Raw genomic sequence first — 22,859 nt, forward strand, 5'->3', positions numbered from 1 at the left:
GAATTACATTTGCAAAACAAACCAGAACAAAGTTAGTCTGAGTTTCTATGGACAGTCAGAACTGGCAAATACAGACATCAGAGCATTCCGCTGGCCTACCTAGTAAAATTACAATCTGCAAATGGCATGTTAGGTTCTGTAGTACTTGAAAAGTGACATGGTATTGCAAGAAACAAAACAAACAAAAGAACATAGCTCGATAATTAAAAGGCAGGAGCAAGATACCCAACAAAGCCTTCACAAAAAAATAACTGCTCAAATGTTTGAAACCAATGTTACCTATCCTGCCATCCCTGTGCCCATTACAATATTACCTGTCCTGCCATCCCTTTACCCAGTGCTGACAATGTTACCTGTCCTGACATCCCTGTGCCCTTTACATTGTTACCTGCCCTGGCATCCCTTTACCCAGTGCTGACAATGTTACCTGTCCTGACATCCCTGTGCCCATTATGTTGTTACCTGCCCTGGCATCCCTGTACCCAGTGCTGACAATGTTAGCTGTCCTGACATCCCTGTGCCCTTTACATTGTTACCTGCCCTGGCATCCCTTTACCCAGTGCTGACAATGTTGCCTGTCCTGACATCCCCATTACGTTGTTACCTGCCCTGGCATCCCTGTACCCGGTGCTGACAATGTTAGCTGTCCTGACATCCCTGTGCCCTTTACATTGTTACCTGCCCTGGCATCCCTTTACCCAGTGCTGACAATGTTACCTGCCCTGACATCCCTGCGCCCTTTACATTGTTACCTGCCCTGGCATCCCTTTACCCAATGCTGACAGTGTTACCTGTCCTGACATCCCTGTGCCCATTACATTGTTACCTGCCCTGGCATCCCTGTACCTAGTGCTGACAATGTTACCTGTCTTGACATCCCTGTGCCCTTTACATTGTTACCTGCCCTGGCATCCCTGTACCCAGTGCTGACAATGTTAGCTGTCTTGACATCCCTGTGCCCATTACGTTGTTACCTGTTCTGCCATCCCTTTACCCAGTGCTAACAATGTTACCTATCCTGTCATCCATGTGCCCATTACATTGTTGCCAGCCCTGGCATTCGTGTACTCATTATTGATACAGGTACCGCTGATGCTTCCCAGCATATTTCTCAACCTCTTAGAGCAAGACATCTGAACAAATTCATAAATAATTGGGGGGACAAAGGTCCAAAAATAGGAACAATTTTTAAATATTGCTCTTACAAAAGTAGCAATTTGATAGAATAACAGGTTTTGCATTAGCAGGAATTTTCTGAAGTGTATGAAGTCTGAAACTCAAATGTCTGTCATTACTTTCAGATTTCAATCTTTATTGATTTGCCTGATTTCGCAGAAAAAACAGTTTTTATGAAAAATGGACCAAAAATATGAGACAAATATCTGGACATTCTCCGAAAATCTGTACAGTTGAGAGGTATGCTTCCCAGTGCCAATTACAATGCTACCTGCCCTGCTATTCCTGTATCCAACAGTGATATTATGTACGCTGCCATCTCTCTCTGCCCATTAGTGACAGTTACCAGTTCTGCCATCCCAGTGCCCACTATTGAAGTGTTACCCAAGCTGCCATCACTGTGTCCATTTCTGACAATGGTACCTGTCTTCCCATCCATGTGCCCATCACAGACCGTGCTACCTGAACTGCTATCACTGTGCCCACTAATGAAAGTGTTGCCCTTGTTATCATCCCTGTGCCCCATACTGACAATGTTACCTGTGCAGTCATCCCTGTACCCAGTGCTGACAATGGTACCTGTCCTGCCATCCATGTGCCCATTACAGACCATGTTAGCTGTACTGCTATCACTGTGCCCAATACTGACAATGTTACCTGCACGGTGTTGCTATCTCTGTGTCCACTGCTCAAAGTGTTGTCCATGTTGCTGTCCTTATTTACACTGGTAAATGTATTATGAGGTCTTCCTCTGTTTGACAATTCTTGTTAGTGAGTGGGTTCTCAGGCTGTCATCATTGTACCAGTGCCTGCCAGGTATGGTGTTAACCAGGTTTTTATCTTTACACTGCATTTGTAGCTGTGGTTACCAAAGGTTGAAATTTTTGTGCCTACTCCGTTAATATGTTATACAGTCTGCCTTTCCATTGTCCACAGATATATGAAAAGATTAAGAGAGAAATTAGAGGTAAGAAAAATACTTCTACAAGAAACACTGCCAGAAGAGTCAAATATAAATTTGTGTTCATTAATACAACAGATGTATGAAAAACACTATATAGACCATGAAACCTTGCACCATTTGGAAAAAGAAGTGACTGAGGAAGTGTGAAAATTTAAAGAACAAAATTTAGAGATGTTTGAAGGGTAGAAAAAGAAATATGGACATGGGAAAGAAAGGGAGACCCGATATGATGCAATATTTTTGCAAAGGAGAAAGCCAAATACATCAATACAAAAAAGGCAGCCCCAAAGATATTCAAAGAGGAATATAAGTAAAGGCATCCAGATATGGAAAATTACACAATAAAAAAATAAGATCACAAAAGGGAAGGTATAACAGAAGATTAGTCAAGTAGATGTTAAAAAAATAGAAGCTGAATTTATGGAATATTTGCTAAGTGAAGGATTCAGTGTAGAAAGTCTAACACAGATCATATCAGTGCATGATGGAACAACTAGACCCCAAAGTAAGGAGAAACAAGAGGAGCGGGAGACATCGAAAGAAGAAATATGGACATGGGAAAGAAAAAGAGATTTAATATAGTGCAATGTTTATGCAAAGGAGAAAGAAAGAGAAAAAACATTAATCAATGCAATAAGAGCAGCACCAAAGATATTTGAAGAAAAATACAGGCAAAGACATCTGGATATGGAAAATTTTGCAATACAAAAAATAAGAAAACAAAGAGGAAAAGCAGAAAAGAGGATTAGTCATGGAGAAATTAAAGAAATAGAAACTTAGATTATGGATTACCTGCAAAGTGAAGGATTTAGTGTAGAAAATTTAACTCAGAAAACAATACAACAGGATAGAACAATGGACACCCAAATTAAGGAGAAACCAGTGAAGCAGGAAGCATCTAATCAGTTGACATATAAAGATACTTTGGAGCCTCCCATAGCAAACCAGCACACCAGTACAAAGGTTCAGTTGGAGCTGTACAGCAAGGGAAAGAACAGGAAATTGTGGCAACTCTGACACAGTCAATGTCATGGGGTTATTGGCCAATGAGATCTCATATAAAAGAGCAACAGATGACACAGGTTGAAACTGAAGAGAACATGGCACAGGAAGAAGCTCTGGAACTTTCTATAGAATGCCCGCAGGAAATGGAGAACAAAGAATGTGCCCTCAGTTTAGAAAAAAATGATCTAAGAGAATAGTTACTTGATTTAATAGAGATGGATAGACATATTAAAATCAATGAAAGAAATAGACTGAAAAAGGTCAATAAAACCCAAAAAGTCAGAAGTTTGATAAAACAAATGAACAAAATAATTAGGACTGTCCGTAGAGATCCATGCGATATAACAGAAGTAAACAGGCTACATTACTGTGCAGCCAAATTAATAACAGATAAAGTCCTACCACAAGAACACAGGGTAGTGAGGGAATAGATGGGGAGAAATCAAATGCCATTATGGAAGCATTGCACAGAGAAAACTATAAAGCAATTAAGACAAGAAGTGTCACTGTTAGAAGTGTATACAAGAGGGAACAGATCAACAAAAATACTCAGAAAGACAGACATGATAAAAGCAATGTGCAGTATTATAACGGATCAGGATTTATAATGTACTATCACAAATAATAAATTAAAAATACCAGTACAGGCAGAAAAACATAGAAGATACATATATAAATATAAAGGAAAAGTACAAAATAAACAATTTATTGATGACCCAAAAAGTTTATAGAGAACTGGGAAACAAGGTAAAAGGAATTGAAAAAAATAGATACATTTTGTAGAAATATTTATGAAGATCCAGTGGAACAAGACAAAGATGTTAAATGGATAGAAGAAGTAAAAGAAAGAATAAGAAGTTCAAATGTACAGGATATGAAATGGGTTGAAGAAGCAGCCAGAGAGATTGAAACAAAGTTAAGAAAAGCCTCTAATTGGAAAACCCCAGGCCCAGATACAGTGCCTAACTTCTGGCTAAAAGTATTAACATTTTTGCACAAAGATTTAGCTATAATTAAGAACTATTTATATGTGCACCCCAAACAGACATCAACCTGGCAAACAACAGGAAAAACAATGCTCCTACTTAAGAGTGAACCTGCAAGCTACCATAAAAAACTATAGACCAAAACTTGCCTTCCAAAAATGTACAAACTATACACTGGAATTGATGCCGATAGAGTTTCTAGTCATTTAGAAAAAACCTCAATTACGGCAATAGAACAAAAGGGCAATAACAGAAAGTCATATGAAACAAAGGATCATTTTTCTTAAATAAATTCAAGTGTAGAATTGTAAAAAGGGGAAGAATCTAAGTATGGCATGGATAGATTACAGAAAAGCATCTGACAGTACCCCACATTAATGGATAAAAGAGTGCTTAAAAATGTATAAGAAGCACCCTGTGATGACCCACCACTGGACCAGTAATCAAGGAGCCTCAATCATCACCACTAGCAACAGTGGGGGACGTTCACTGAGAAGATGACAGGTACACACACACAGTATTTCCAGGTGCAGCTCTCTGCATCAAGTGCAATTTCCTTAAGAGCACACAGAGACCACAGTCAGTCTGGGGCTGGTTTCTCCCTCTTCTCCCAGATCCCCAATAGAAATCCCAATTGACATAGCTATAGAGTTGAGATCTCTGCTGAGTGACCAAGCCAAGACCTACAGCCCCCTCTCTGTCCAACCAGTGCTTCATATCCCTGCCCAAGTAGCTGACACACACACTCTGAAGTTTGATTTACACACACACATACACCTGGAAAAGACTGGCACAGGTTTACTAGCTATGCCCCCCTTTTGCCCAGACTATCAGGCAGTCTTCACTGCCACCAGTCACTCCTGCCAGCTACCTTAAGGCTCTTCCAAGGGTTCCTAATATACTGAGTGATATTAATATTAATACAAATGGTAGTTTGACCAAGAGCAAGGCTATTATGAGTGGCCCACATATTGTCACCAAATAAATATGCAAGTACTCTCAAAACGTAAATAGCTCTACAAAGATCAGCCACAATAAAAGGTTTAAATATATTTAATAATAAATAATAAAAGAACAAGACAATACTAAATATATATATTCACAGTGACATCAGAGTTCAAAACCACAAGAAATATTTAAAATAACATTGCAGTACAGGCTCACACAAATAAATAAAACTATATAAACTAAGCTTCACTATATTCCTGACTGTATCAAAGATAATTACTATACCCTAAAGACTTACTAATAGAGCAAGACAGATGTGGTGAATGGTTCCTGCTGTTGTCAGGTCCAAGACAGAATGCAGAATGCTCTGTCACAGTAAGATACTTCTCAAAATAATATCCAAAATATTACTGCTGGGATAGCTTGCAGAATTACATCACTTCTTGTCATCTGACTTCTAGTTCCCAAGCCAAACCCTCCATTGCTAGAAGCTAGCAGTATTTAGCACCTGCCTGCAAAAATATACAGAGAAAGGCTTTTGCTCAGATCTTTGGCAGATGATGGAAGTAATAATACAATTGCATTCCTTCATCCTTCAAAATTAGCAATTAGTTCCCTGCAAGGACAACACAGAAAGCTTCCTAGTACAGACTTTGTATTTCTAGCTGCATTGAAAACTTGAGAGATAGCCTCTTTATTGTGTAGCCTATAAAGTAATTTAATTTCAGATATTTTTCTAAAGCTTGCTGGTTTGAGGTTAACCTCCTATATTCCAGTTTCCACTATTAAAATATATACATTTAAACAGTTACAATAGTGCATGTACATTTCTGTTCTCTTTTAAACATAGGCACTATACCAATACCTTTTCAACACAAACATCTGTACAAATATGTTTGATATACACATGCCATACAGTTCTAATACCTTTGTAACATAAGCATCTTATATAAATTAGTTTGATATTTACAAATTACATATAATTATTTACAAAATTCCAGTTAGCTGTGCTGGCAGTATCTCCTTTTGTCACACACTCTACACTGATAAACTGCATCACAGCAACCATGAAACAGTGGCAAACAACTTTGCAGTTAAGCCATGATAAAAGACAAGTTATTATTCCAGGGATAAAAATCCAAATGTGGATATTCCAGGGTGATTCTATGTCACCACTGCTCTTTTGCCTTGCCCTTAACCCATTGAGCTGTCTGCTTAACAGATTAGGTCATGGCTGTAATTTGGCTTCCAGAAAGGAAACAAGTGTAAAGACCTCATCTTCTCTTTGTTGATTTAAAACTGTATAGCTCATCAGATGAGGAACTGAGAGCACAACTGCAAGTGGTCAAAACTTTTTTAGATGATATAAGAATGTCATTTGGTCTTGATAAATGTGCAAAAGCAACCTTTAAAACAGGAAAGCTGCAGCACCAAGAAAACATCAGTTTGGGCCAAGAATGTGATATAAAACAACTTGAGCAAGAGGGAGTGTATAAATATTTGGGAACTGATGAAGGGTCAACAATAAAACATGAATAAATGTGAATAAAACTCAGTAAGAAATATTTTAGAAAACCTAAATTAATTCTGAAAACAGGGTTGACATCTAGGAACAAAGTTCAAGCTATAAACCAGTTTGCTCTTCATGTCCTAACTTACAGTTTTGGAGTGACTGACTGTCCCGAAAAGGTGTTGGATAGATTAGACAGGAAAACAAGACAGATGCTTCATGCTCATCAAATGATTTATAAAAATCAGTTCCGAAGGAGGTATGGGCCTCCTTGAAATTGATTACATGTATAAATCTGCAACCGTGGGACTGCATACATATCTGCTGACCTCACAAGGCCCAAACAAAGTGAAAGTTTTGAAACATGAGGAGAATAAATTTAAGATAACCTCCCGTCTAAGTCTAGCAGAAGCATATCGGCTTCAAGCGGGAATGGAAATCAAACCAGAAGTAGATAAAAATCAGGCAACAGCTGAATGTGCCAAAAAAACAAAAGAAAGAATATAAGGTGAAGGATCAGATGAGAAGGCAAGAAATGTGGAAAATACATAGGTATAGTTGCAAGTATAGAAAACACCTGAAGCAATCTCATGTTAATCAAGATCAAATGCAGGAATGGTTAAGGAAAGGTGAATTCAAGCCAAAGGATGAAATGTTAATATTGGCGAACCAAGACAGTGGACTAGGTACACATTGATTTACAAAGTCCATTGAACATGTGGGAGAAACAGTCAAATGTTGGTTTTGTAAAACAAAATTAGAAACAGTTGCACACCTTGTTGCTGGTTTTGACATACTAATGGCAGAAGAACTGTATGTTGAAAAGCATAATAATGTGGCAAGATTGTTGCACTGAGGATTGTGCAAACATTATACTATTGAAGTAGGTGAAAAACACTGGAAACATGAACAACAAAGCATCATAGAAAATGATGAAGTCTACATCACATGGGATCACCCATTACAAAAGTTGAAAAGACAGATGCAAGAAAACAATATATAGTAGTCCATGAAAGAAGACAAAAGTAGCACTGATCATTGAAATTGCTACACCCAGTGATTAAAGTGTCTTGCATACAGAGAGACACAAAGTTATAACATATCAGGATTTGCAGGCAGAAAAGAGAGCAACGTGGAAGAAAGATACCCAGACAATTCCAATAGTAGTAGTAGCAGCAGGTCTTATAAAAAATAATCTACAATCGTATTTAGATAATACATGTAACTACGCAAGAACTGCAGAAGGAGTCATTACTGGGCACATTGCGGGTGCTGCAAGAGTACTTCTGGCTGACTGAAACAATACTAATTTCATGAACTTTAATCATACTTTGACTTAGGAATGGGGTTCATTCCTGTCATGGTATTAGAAACCCAAAAGATTTGGAAAAATTGAAAAAGAAGTATCATCCCCAAGCTGCCAAACAAATGCCCAATTTTGATAATCTGCCTGCCAGTTGGTCATCACTGTGACCAGCCTGTCAGGCAGCATGTTACTCAGGTCGTAATTCTTGTTCTATACATACACTGTATTTATCATCTCTCTATTCTTATACTTTTCTCTTATTCCCTTGTTCTGACCACTGGGATCCTTCCTCCATCTGTTTTTATAATAAGAATTAACTTTTTTGCCTTGACATAATATCCAATTTTAGTAAAGTTTTCCTCTTTTCTTTACTTTCAGAGTCTGTGGTCACTATATCCGACCCCGATACTGCAGGAGCTCTGCCACAAAGACAAACACCAAAATGTTTTTACTGAGAATTTTGTCTTTGTATAATGTAATCAAATTTAACTTGAAGAACCTTGCTGTGTTTTAACTTCAACTAGTCAAATACCTATTTCTGCTGGAAATTATCTTCAGCATCCTCCTTCCAAAAGAGCACTCCTTGCACTCTATGCACACATTACTAAAGCGGCCACTGTCCTTTCCTTTGACTAGAAGTTAATACTGTACATACCAGTTACTTGGTCGTCCTGGGCTGAGAGGTTTCTGCTTTCAGGAAATGAAGGAAAACCTGTTCTGCTTTGTACCTCTCTACTAATTGTTTTCTGTTGGCTATAAACTGATTACTGTCTGTTAGAATTTGACCTGAGGGTGGAACATTATCCAGAATCTATCTGCTTGTCCAGCACTAAATAACATTCTATGCAACTATGTTCCCAGTTGGTCATTATGATCCAATGACCAAAAAAATCCTGTCTGACCACAAACCTATCAAATCTACTGCTCACTGTACTTGTACCATGTTGCTAAGGCCTGGAACTCCTCATCTCTATCCATCAGGTCAATACCCTCTCTCACATCCTTCCAAACCATTCTGAAAGACTTCCTAGCCAAAAACTGGCACTGTTCTTATTCTACACCAGGGTACACTATATACCTAAATGTGAAGAAATACCTATTCATACCTTACATCTCATTACTCTCTCTTCTTCACTCACTTCCTTACTTCTATCAAATTCTCTGCCCTGTCTTTCTCTCTAAATATACTACACACCTGCTTTTCTCTCACTTCGTATTGCAATTTTTGTTTGCACTATACTAACTTAATTTTAATTTCTCTATAAACTGGCTAAAATGTATCTAATTATTAAACGATTAACATAACATGTATCTATTATTAACCAATGTTGTCATATTGTGTTTAATTTGGTATTAATTATTTAAGCTGTAGTTGTTTTTTGTATTATTTTTAAAGACTGTAAAATTAGTGTTCTTAAAATGTTTTATAATACTTTGGAGCTTTTCTTCCTGGGCCTCCACTAAAATGGCCTCCTACCCAGTTGGATTTTCCCAGTAATCAAATGTCAATAAATAAGTTAAATGGAAACAAAATCTCTCCTCCCTCCTACCAGTTAAGGTCAGCATCCCACAAGAATCTCTTCTTCAACATTTTTATAAACAAACTACATACTATCACCCACCTCACTAGCATACTTCAATATGCTGACAACTCAATCCTTACATGTACAGCCCATCCCAACCAACACTTCAGGACATCACCCATAATTCTTTTATTGTTATTGAAACTTGGCTAAAAGATGCAGCTCTAGTTTTAAATTCTAAAAACAAAAATACAAAATGTATGCTCTTTATTCCTGAACAATACCAAAATGAAATACAATCTACAATCAAACAAACTGTATGGGTGTCCTATTTGACAACAACCTCAAATTTGACCAACACGTACTGCAAGCCATTAAAAAACACACTATAAATGTGTTTCCCTCTGTAGAACTAAACATTTCCTGACAGATGATGCAAGACCAAACACTAGCATATGTTTACCTTCTTCCATCACTACTGTGTCACCTCTTCTTACATCAGTATGTTTCTTTCATATTCCAAATTGTTATTTAATTCTCCCATATTTAGCTATGTTAAACTAAGGCCCAATCTGTCTGGATTGGTGATAGCTTAGGTGGAGAACCGTAAGGGTTCTTTATTTAAAAAAAAGCATCATGCAAAATACTATTCACAAACTTACATATTTACAGATTTATTCAGTGTACAAATTTCCATTCCTTTCAGTTATTGTGCTACAATCATAGATATCTTACTTTTCATTATTATGTTAAACATCTATCTACATTATCTTATTTTACCCAACTCTTTTTTTCCACTATCACCATCTAATTTTTCTTAAAATTCCTTCTAATCCCCATTTACCATTAAATATGACTTTATTTAGCTTTTCATTCCAAATGGTCCATAGGACATAAAATAATATTTTATCAATTTTGTTAACATATTCCTTATTTGTATGGCTATAATATTCATACATAATCATATTCATATTTATTTCATTTACCTCCTTTATATTTTCAAATAATTTTTACACAGTTTTAAATCCCATATACATTGTAAGAAAACATGTTCTGTAGTTTCTTCTTTACCACAATATATACCAACTCTTAAACTAATACTTATAAGGCATATTTCCCTTTACTGGTAATTTATTAATCACTAATCTCCATAAATGTCTTGAAATTCTACTTGCTTATTATGGCATGCTTTTCGTACTTTTATAGCTTTAACTTTTTCATTCGGTAGCTCATCCCAAGGATTAACATAATAATATTCTGTCATGATATTTTTATACCACACTTTTTTCTCATTTTCTATTTCACTAATTTTTATTTTTCATAAAAGATTTTTTTCTTGATAACATCTCATTACTTCATTTAAACATACTTTTCCTCTTTTGAATTCTTTTAACCTATCTCAGTGTTGCTTATGTTTGTAATTTAGTAAATTTACTACTAACTTTTCATTTTTATCATTTGTCCATAACAAAACTTTATACAAATTCAAAGAAGCAGTATAAATAATTAGGCTTATTAATCCTTGTCCTACTGGATTCAATCTTAAACCCCATATAAATGACAAAAATACTTGTTGTATTTCTTTTTCAAAGATTATTGGCAACATATAGACACTAGCTAAATATAATAACATTTTATTTTAGTTACTGCTTGTGTAGTTATAAAAATCTTAACATTTTATTAATTAGGCAGCTAATTTAGTTTATTAAATCAGACATCTGACTGGCTAAAGAGTTTCTCATTATAACAATCTAGATGTATTTAAACAGAACCTTATCTTGTAAAAATTATTAAGTCTGAAGAAGTGTTCATAGTAACATGAAAGCGCTTACTATATTTTTATTTTTTTAAAAAGTTATTTCAATAAAGGTCTCCTTTGCTCTTGATGCTGTTGCTCTGGATAGGACAATAGCTAAATATGCAAACATTTCCAGTATAATTGAATTAATCAGATAAACATTTTATTAAACAGTAGCTTGCATGTTTTCCAAAAGCAACCAAGCTCATTTATTTCATCTAGCAACCTAATCCATTGTTCCTTACTTAAATTTTTACCCCCAAATCTTATCCTAAGACTGAGATGTATTTCATTGAGAAAGGTAGCCCTCCTATCTTTACTTTATCACATACTGTTTTACTTTTTTCTTTATGTAAAATCATACCCATTATATTTAAACATTGATGTATATAACATGTAACTTCTTTCATCCAGTATTTGTTTCTCATAAACAATATAATATCATCTGCATAAGCAAACATGAGTGGAATTTTTATCCCTTCATAAGTAATATAAGTAGCACATCGTGTGTGCAAATTTATATCTCTGACTAATACATTCATAACTAATCCAAATAATATACCACTCAAAGGACGTCCCTGACATATGCCATTCTATATATCTATTTCATTCCTTTACCATCCATTCACTAAAATTCTTTCTTTATTTTTATTATATGCAGAACAACATGCATTTTTAATTTTCCTACTAATGTTATAATCATCCATGATCATCCACAAAAGTTCATGTTGTACTGTATCCAAATTTAGAACTTAACTTTAAATCTCCTATCATTATCTTGGTCTCATCAGTCCCATTAACAATATTATCCACAATTTCCCTTACTATGAATAATAAATCCTGACATCCTTTTCCCTTTAAACTATATATGTTATCTTCCATAATACTTCCCATTTTATTTTCCACTCTCTTCTGAATTATTTTCATAAAAAAAACAATAATCTGTATTGTTCAACACTATAGGTCACAAATTTTCAATTTTATTTTTATCTTCCTTTTTCCAAACAAATGTAAGTATAACACACTGCCTAAATCTTTGTATATAAAAGTTTCTTTTAACCATTCATAACTTTTAAGAAGTATTTTTTCTGTCACTCCATAAAATTCTTATAAAATTGATATCTTATTCCATATGATCTGGAAACTTACTGGAAATTAACTTGCCTAAGTACCTGTCTAATTCATGTAAGGAAATCTCATTTTCCAAGTCCATATTTTCTTGTTCTGTCAATTTTTTTAACATGCCATTCTTTTTTGTACTTATTTTTATCTTGAAACATTTTCTTTATATAACTTTCTACAATATTCTTTATTTGTTCCTGAGATCATCTTACTTCTCCTCTATTATCTTTCATTTCTCTTATTATACTAGTATTCTTTTTAACTATGTTTTCACCTTGTAAATAATATATTTGCTTTAATAATAATTTTTAAATGTTTTCTTGATTATTTTTATAAAAGTTTCTATTGTGTTACATTCTCTATCATTCCTTTCTAAACCCTTTAAAGTATCTATACACATTGTTTTATAATTTATTTTTTTCCACTTTTCTTACATCTGACTGCTGTTCTAAAAACATTTTTATACTTTTCTTTCAAAGCTAGCTGTCAATCAGACCAGTTTTTACAATACCTCTAGTGAAAATGTGAGCTTTCCATAAAAAACAACTTATTTTTTCCCAATTTTCATCCTATAAATTCTCATTTATTCTTTTTATTCCTTTTCCCAATCTGATGTACTCCTCATTTTGTTGTATTTCTATCCATATGGTTGAGTGATCTGAAAATCCTGTTACACGTGTCTCTCCATTAGCTATATTTAAACCTTGTGATATAACAAAATAATCAATCTTATATATACCTCAGCTATATGCCCTCAAAAATATTATTCCAAATCTTTAAACTGCCACATTTTATAACATGAGAAATTTTCTTAATATCATTTCTTCTCAAATCACAATTAAAATCTCCTGTCACTATTATATTCATATTAATTTCTACATAATCCAAAATTTTATGAAATCAATTTTCCCTTTCTTTACTTGTAACATAGGCATACAATGTTAAAATTCTATATACCTGATTATGCCATCAGGGATCTACAATAGGTATCTCCACATCAATACCAATGGTATGTTCAAAGTACAATTATGCCTAAACATAGTTCTTTTTCTAAGTTCCATACTGTATCTCCTCCCCAAAGTTTATTTGTTTGTAATCTTTCTTCTTGTGTCAAAAAGTTTCCATTATTATTATTATTATTATTGTTATTATTATTATTATTATTATTATTATTATTAATATTATTAATATGTCAACATCACATTTACTACAGCAATTTAGGGTGCCTATTCTTCTTCTTATATTTTTGATATTTGCATTATCCATTTCCTTTCCTTTATCCTTTTTACACGTATCCCTTTAAACTTTCTTTTGATGTCACTCTTTTGCCAATATAATTCTTTTTTTTCTTTGACTGTTTTTAGTTTTATATCTTACCTTTCAATTTTATATCTATATTATCTTATAATTAATTTTTCTCTTTATTCTAATCTTTATTTTTACCCTGATCTTGCTTTCTTACTTCCTCTTTATCTTTGATTGGAGCTGCTTCTTCTCTTTGTATACTGTTCTGACTTTTGTTTTCTTCTTTATCCATTTTCTCTAGATTACAATCCAACCATAAATGCCCACATTTTTACATTTATAACATTTCAATTCATACCTTTTTGCATCATGACCTGTTTCCCACAAATATAACATTTCCTATTATCACACTTACTTATCAACTCATCATATTTTCCACAGAAAAAGAATGTTTTCAGTTGTCCCCAATATTTTAAACCATCACTGTTGCCCTTGACATTTCTTATTCTAGGGAATGAACACTTTTTTCTACATTTTCAGTGCAATATGAAAGTCCCATCCCCAGTCTATAATCCACTGTTGTCATAGACGTTGCTAATGTCCATAACTTATTTACAAAATTTGCTTAAATGTCTCTTTAAAGTCTCTTTTTCAACTTCAATTCAAAATTGAACATGTAATTTATTTTTTGTTTCTCTGTGAAATGCTTACACACACACAAGAATTCCATGGATTACTGTTCTTTTTCATCTCATACTCTCCCAAAAAAAACTTTTCAGAACATGTTTCTTTATGAATAAGAATAAAAGGTCATACCTTCTGAGTCTTCACTCCCAATGGGACCATTAAATTATCCCAAATGTCTTACCTGCCCATTTCCTTTTCTTCTTTGTTCTGAATTCTCACCATAAATTTCCTTTGATTGTTGACATTTCTTTTCCTCTGTTTATCTCTCATTACTTTCAATGCAGTGTCTTTAGAAGTATCAGCATATAATTTCTTTGGCAATCTTCTTTCAAAAACATGGATGGCATAGCGGTGCAATGGTAGTATTGTTGCCTCACAGCATGAGTTTCTCCGGTTCAATTCTCATCTGGAGTGCCTTCTGTGCAGACTCTGCATGTCTTCCATGTGTTTGTGTGGGTTTTCTCCAAGTACTCTGGTTTCCTCCCACATTACAAAGACATGCATCTGGAGCTGTTGTCCCTGGGAGTCCACTGAAAATTGGCTTTGTTCAAAGTTGGACTTTCCCGGTAAACAAATGTTAAATAAAATAAAATAGTTTCTAATTCCTATAATTGAATTTTGTCCATAGGTTTGCCCCATGAAATGTCTTTTCCACTCGCCATCTCACTCTGCAACAACAATTCACCCAAAATACCATCCCACCATCCTCTTGACTGGAGGGTTGTAATAATGCAACCATCATTGTTTTGAACATTTGCTTCCAATAAACCAAATACATTCTGCTGAAACACCTCCTCAGAATCTTGTAGAGCTTCAAACACTTCATCAACATTTGTAACTGTACTACCCACCATCTTGGATCTTCTTGAATGCTGTTCTCCCTGCTGCCACTGTGTTATGAATGGAACAGGCACTCTCCTAATGAGTAGGGGAAGCTTCCTGCTGCCCCGATCAAATTTCCCTCAGTCAGTATGAATACTACCTCCAGTCACACGTAAAGAGAGGCCTTTAGCTTAGTGAGACAAATCGAGTCAGCAAAGTCTAAATTAATAGCTATCCCTATTCTCTACACAAGATGAGATCATACCCTATTTTACATAAACTATTCATTTTCAGAGAACTCATAACATATCTTCATCTGAATAATTTATGTAAAGTATAAACTCCATTAGAATTCAATTTCAGAGCTGCATTTTTTCAAAATATTTTAAACGGTTTTGTCCTGTGAAAATACATACAAACTTGTTTCTAAACTGCCAAATGAACAGTTTCTGTATGATAAGATTTTGTAGTACATCTGACCCTTTAACAAAGTTATATTTGTGGTTTACCTGTCAATAGAATTAGTGTATAGTTATATTTCAAACAAAACTAATTTTATCCATAAATACAAACCAATACATGTGTTTTAAATGGGTTCACTACAAAAGACCGAAAACACACAAGACCGACACCCATAATCCCGAGACCAAATACCCAAAAGACGAGAAGACCGATGGACCACAAGCGCGAAATTTAAAATCACGAATGATCAACACACATACAGTGCACACATACACATACACATACACACAGTGTCCCCCCAAACCCAAACAAATAATCCTACACTACAGTTAAGATGGGAGCAAGCCCCCATGTGGGGGGCTGTGCCCCCTATACCCCCCTACTTTAATATTCTAACTCCAAGATCGCACAAGCACACACACACAAGGCAAACTCACACCCACACATTACAGTCCCTCACACACACCACAGTCACAACACACACTAACACACACTAAAGCCCCTCACAAACACACTTACACACAGATACTTACCTGAACCACAACACCAGAAGCGCTAACTCAAAATCCCTTAACATCGGGATTTTGAATTTCGTGCTTCTGGTCTTTCGGTAATGTGGGGCTTCTGGTCTCTGTAATCTGGGCGTCGGGATTCTGAGCATTCGGTATTTTGTAGGGGACCTGTTTTAAACACCTTCCAACTTTTTTCTATATATTTTGCATTCAGTGTTTGTTTATACCATAATTTTCTGTTTTTACTCATATCTGTGCTCAATAAATATTTGATGTCTTGATAAGTATGTATTAGCAACTCTTAAAACAAAGATGATGTTTCACTTTTGTCTGCATTCCATCAGAAGTTCAAAAGTAACACCACCGAAAATGTATGGGATGAACCACTCCTGAATGCTCCTCCCTGCCTAGAAACATACAAACCCATATTTAAATTAGGATAAGTCAATTGCCCCATGTTTTCTTGAAATATATATTCATCAACCTCACCTCAAGATTTTCTGGTAGCAAATACACACCAGCTAAATAAGTGAATCTCTTTAACCAATGCTCAAATGTAATTGTCTTTTCCATTCCCTCCAGTACCTCAGCCCATTCTTTAAAATAAATTTCTGCAGATCTAAAATGAACTCAATACTGAAAAAAAACATCATCATGAAAAAAGATACTCACAACACTTGTTTCATCAAACTCATCTAGCTTGTGACTATTCACATTTAAACTATACTCATAAAGCAGTTGCTGAGTGAAAATAACTATTATACTGATCTATTGTTTATCTTGAACAGAGAGGACTAAATTAAAAAACAACAATAAGACCATACAAATGGGCAAAATTACATCCATAAAGAGTATATCAAAATATGTATTATTAACCTTTACTTGTTACAATGAGATCATCCAAGTGGAAAAAAAACACCCCAGCCATAAAGAGTATATCATAATATGAATGCTTAACCTTGTTTGGATAATTACATTAATAATCAGACTAAAGAAGAAAGCATTAAATGACACCCTTGCTTTATTTCTCTGTTCACTTGTATAACAGACCAAAAATTATTATTAACAAAGAGATTTAATCACAGAGTTTTTAAAAATCACCTTTACCCAGGTTACAAATCTTGCATCAACACTATACAGACCAAGCATAGCAAACAAACTATCATGGTATATTTCATCATATACTTTTGCAATATCTAGACCATAAACAACCACCCACTTGTCTAGACTGGTATAATTATATGAATTCCATTAATGTGTATAATCTAATCCATATAGACTTCCCTGAAAAGCAACCCACCATTTCATTCTTTATTAAGGCTTTAACTTTAAGTTTTAGCTGCACATGTAGAATCCTAGCAAGCAACTTAGGGATATTAGTTACCAATTCTTTTTTTTTTTCTGGTGAGTTTTCATCTGTCAAAAGTACTATTCTTGGAACACTTTGCCAAAAATCTCAGTCTGACTTTTATTTAAACTTTTGTAATAGGAGCAAACGATCTCACCAGACTCAGAGGCACTGTGAATACTAAATTGCTTTAACATGTCTATGTAAGCTGATCTGTTAATGACTTGGTTGCAGGTACAACCATCTATTACAAATTACTGAACTTTCTATACAAATGATACTACAAGTGTTGCAATACTACATTATCCCCTACCATCTTTCCCCTTTTCATCTACATACCTGCACTTTTTACTCTCCTCACCTAGCAGACTGGGTATACACAGGGACGATTTCTTCTTTTTGACCATTACAACTTAAACGCCTATGTAGCATTATGCTCCTTTGTTTGTTTTGTATGCCTTTCATAAATTTGCTGTGCCACAAATCTAATGTAACCAACCATACTGTCAATTGAATCCATCAGGTCATATACAGACCTTGTCTATTCTGTCACCTTCTCACTCTTCCTCTCTGCTCATATTCACGCAGCTATTTAGTTTTTAAGGCAACCATCCAACACATCCAGTTCTTATCGAACCATTTCATGCTCAGCTAATGTCTGTAGACTCTAAATAAAGTCCAGTACCATTCTGATCATCCTCAGACCATGTTAGCCTGAAGTTCCCAGGGCCTTTTACCATGCCCTTGTATATTTTATTCAAAATATCAGATAATGCTAAATGATCTAAGAATCCAGTTTTAACATTTGTTGTTATATGCTCATTCTTAGTTTTAGAACCTATAAGGAGTTCATGCCTTGTTCAATTATTATTGTGATAAGTGTTTACGGAGGATCACAAGGTGTACAAGTCATTCTGACTGACATCTTGCTCACAAATTCGCACACTATTTTTATTCTTATCTCTTCTTTTTCTTATAGTGTCAGTGCTCAAATTATAACTGAAATTGCTACCCAAAATGAGGCTATTGTTCCCTATTATACATAGGATCAAACACACCCAAAACACCACCTTTAATGCTGGTATAAATAGTTGCCAAAACACTTTATTTATTTTCATTTTTTTGGAAATGTATACAAAGGTTATACCCAAAACAGCTTGAACAAGTAATTTGTCAAGCAATGTGTGTTTTCTCCAAAATGCCTACCCGTAAAAACACTTCAGCCCCATCAGAATAGTATGCTTTACAGTGTAAGTAGGCCTCTAAAACATTTTTCTAAAGTACTAACTTCTTAACTTCTTGTAGTAAAATATCCCTATACTTCATTGTTATGCTATTTACATTCAAGCAAAGTACTTCCATTTGCCTTTCTCTTTTTTTTTCTTGTCTTTTCTCTCCCTTTTCTCTGGTAATGTGGACTGTGGGACCACATAGCAACTTTGTATGTGCCTACAGAGCTCACGCCTCTGAAAAAAGCACCAGAAGCCACATCTTCTCAGAAAGAGTTAGGTCTGATGACTCCCTGAAGGATCTTTAACATTACAGAAAGGAAGCAGCTATCCAGTTAAAAATGATTACTTCTTTACAATGGTACTGAACTTGTTAATGGCATAGGAGATAAAAAGATGATTAGCTTTCCTGATTTATTGGTCTCTGTAAATATATGTAAACAACTATCTTAGGCCCCATCCTGGGCAAACTCTGTCCCCCTTCCTCCATCCTGCAGCTGAAGATAGAAGAAAAGACTTGAATTTACTGATTCTGCGTAACATCCAGTGTGGCTTCAGGCTTAGGGAAGGATTGGTATGAAGACCTACTTTGTATTTATAGAAATATATAGGGATCACATCAGGTTAACACCCAGAATTTCATGCAAACTTTTATCTAGATGAACCTGGTTTGATTCTTGGAGGTGGGGCGATTATTATCTATGAATGAAATAAATCAATACCGACATTTTCTGATATTTCTGACACTGAGAAATATGCAGACAATTTCATTCTTTGGAAACTCTGTGAAAAATGTCATGGGAAAGACCTCAGGCCCATTTAAAATTCTTACATTCTTCAGTGGACATGACCACCAGCACTGGTGTTTCCTAAGTACAAGACAGGAAGTTTAAAGATATAACTAGACCACCGCAGAGAGACTATTCATTACATTTTCCAGAATAAAATTTAAATAATTCAAATCCCAAGAGGGACCAGAATTTTTTTTCTTTAGTGGATTCAGATGCAAGATTCCTTTTAGGGCCTCTTCCACTATGACAAACATTGCTGACAGAAGGAGTTCTTTTCAGTTATTCCATTAAGTATATTAATTCTAATAAATTAAGCCTATTCTTCAAAAGAGGGAAAATCAATTATTTGGAAAGAGAGAGCCTGCACATATATATTTTAGCCGGAGTATAAGGTACCTTTTATAGGGGGGGGGGGGTTTGACAACTATAGTAGGAAGATTTTTTTCCAGTTTCTAATATACTATCCCTATTTGCTGATCAATTTCATAAACTACTGTAGAATCAATAGGTTTTCTAGTCCAGTCAAAATAAAGTGTGGTGTGATAGACCAGTAGTGTGATGAAGAGCTTATGAGGCAAAAGTGTTAGAAAGCTCCTTGCTGATATATCCAGCATACCACCCACTGAATTAAGGAAATTATTTTATTTTTCATTTAGAAGCTGTGGTGGTACAGCAAGAGGTTCTCCCGTTCAACTCTCAGCTAGTGTGCGGGGAGTGCCTTCTGTGTGGAGTCTGCATGTCCTCCCCGCAGTCGAGTAACCTCTGAAACACATGCGTGAATAGGCGTGCCTTCACTGAAAGTTGGGCGTCGGGCTGGCAACTCGGCACCATAAAAATCTACTGCCAATCATTAGCAGACCGGAGTTCAGCTGTGGCTCTTTAGCGGACCGGAGTTCAGCTGTGGCGACCCCTTACCGGGAAAAGCCGAAAAAGACAAAGAAAGACAAACATTTTCTTTTTCATTTACTGTTCATCCTAGAGAGGTGGATTGACAACCCTGTGAGACTGTCCACTCACTGATGAGCCAGAGAGTCCTAAATGAGTGAGTCATCCAGGTGAATGAAACTATGCATGCATGCATGTCTGAGGGCCTCTGTGGTTGGACTGTACAGTCTGTAGACCATCTGGAGGCAATTGACAAGCCAGATAGAGTACTGTAGCTAAAAATACCATTTCTCTACTTTATACTTAATAAATATGCTGCCAAAGGCAAAAATACAGATATGCCAAAACCAATTTTTAGATTAAGAGTTTGTATTTAGGACATTTGAAAGAAAACTGGAAGAAGATGATCATTCATTCAGAGTTATGCTCAGTCAGGAGAGACCCAGAATGGATTTCCAAACCCCTTTACCCCCCTTTGGAACTATGAAGTCCCTCAATAAAGACAGAAGGCAGCAATTTTATGCCACCCACCAACAAGCTAATGTATTCTAAATTGCTTACTTTACCCTGGTTAGCAACATGTTGGAATGATAGGGAATTAGCTTAGAGGTTTTGAAAGAATTAATTTTGTATTCAACTTCAACATGCCTCTCAAGCATTAAATTGAGACAATTTTGTTACCCTGGAGCAAGTAATCCAATATTTGTCTCCCTTTCAAGAGGTATGAATAAATGGCGGCCATGGATACTCATGATGAAGAGTAGGAGCACCTCTGCACCAAGGGTGGGGGGGCAAAGTTGTAAAAGTATTTGAGAAGGGCCTTTTGAGCATGAAGGTAAAAAAAAATATATAAATGTCTTCCATACTATCTATGTAGCCTCCCGTTGGAATGCAATAATGCCTACAAAGGATTCTTGCCCATCTAGAAAACATTTGACAACAGAAGACTGACCTATACTCCTCTAATCAAAAAGAAATTGCTAAATTTCTCTGTAAAAAGGTAGAACTTGAAGACAATCCTGAGCAAACATTTAATGAATTAGCTGATTCTGCTAATCTGGTCTTAACTCATGTATAAACACATATAATTCCATGGGTCCCTATCAGTTGATCAAGTTTTCATAAACTCAAACTCCATATGGTCGAGACCATATGATCGAGTTTTTGAAAACTCACAGCTTTTAAATAGAGACTGTGATACAGCGAGGATTGAGAAATGTATCCTTTTCCTCACTGTAGTGCGATCTCAGAATTAGTATATATAATTTGCAGGAGGTGTGGGGGGTGCAAAAAACCCTTAAAAAAGTAGTTTTTTGTGTTTTTTTTTTTTTGATGTTCAAGTTTTCAGAAACTATATCATATGGTCTCTTTGATATTTTTTCGAGTTTTCAAAAAGTCAATCATCTGACATACACCCATATATATATATATATATATATATATATATATATATATATATATATATATATATGTATATATATATATATATATATATATAAAAACTGGCCGCATGAGTTAATAGTGAGAACAGTGCGATACAGTAATTGCAAGATAGAGAAATGCAGTCTACATAACAGTTAAAGACAAAGCAGTAAATGTGTATACACTGTTAACTGAAACTGAGTGTAGAATCAAGATAAACAATAATTTAATAACTGTCCTTTAAGATAATTCAAGTATTTCCTACTTTGGTTGTATAGAAACTAATGTCATGAGAAAATGAACACTAGCATCATCGGGGGAACAAACCCATGTTAAACTGATTATCAGAATAACCTTTCTTATATTCCAAAGCTGGGAAAAAAAGGCAGGACATGAACACATTTTCTTCATTACTACAAAATAAGCTAGGATATTATGATATAAGGCTTCATCTCCAGCAGTGATAATGAACCTTCACAATATAATATACTGTGGGTCAGAATTCTGCTGTGGAAAAAAATCATGCGGTAGACAGTGGTATGTTCTATGTAGAAAGATTCTGCTGCAGAGTTTAAAAGTCCACTCTAAGTAATTTCAGAAGTACCAGGGACATATCTCCCAACCATACCAAATTACTCATTTTTTACCGAGTTTTGGGGTCTAAATGAAGGGGTGCCTCGATTCCCGAGTGCCACACCTTTATTTCCGATTGCTTTGCTTTGTTTTTTTTATTTTTTGAATTTATCACGCTGTCGGAGCTGACGTCATCACATGCGCGATGATGCCAGTCGGAACAGAGCTCAAGGAGCTCACATCATCATTTCTGGCTGGCTGCGAGCGGGCGGGAATTAAACAGATACAGGCAGCAGCAGTAATGGCATTTTCAGTTCGGGCATTGCATTTTGCTTTGTTTTGCTACTGAGAACAGGCTGGCTTTGCTTTATTTTTTTTTATTTTTGCTGCTGAGAGTGGGCTGGCTTAAACGGTTGCAGGACTTTTTTTATTTTTGCTGCCTTGCTGCCTGCTGACTTAAAACAGTTGCAGGACTTTGCTTTGTTTTTTTTTTGCTGCCGAGAACGGGCTGTCTTAAACGGTTGCAGGATATCATGGCAGGCTGC

This window comes from Protopterus annectens, chromosome 13.part0 (genome assembly GCF_019279795.1).
Source record: "Protopterus annectens isolate FY-2018-M chromosome 13.part0, PAN1.0, whole genome shotgun sequence".
Classification (NCBI taxonomy): domain Eukaryota; kingdom Metazoa; phylum Chordata; order Ceratodontiformes; family Protopteridae; genus Protopterus; species Protopterus annectens.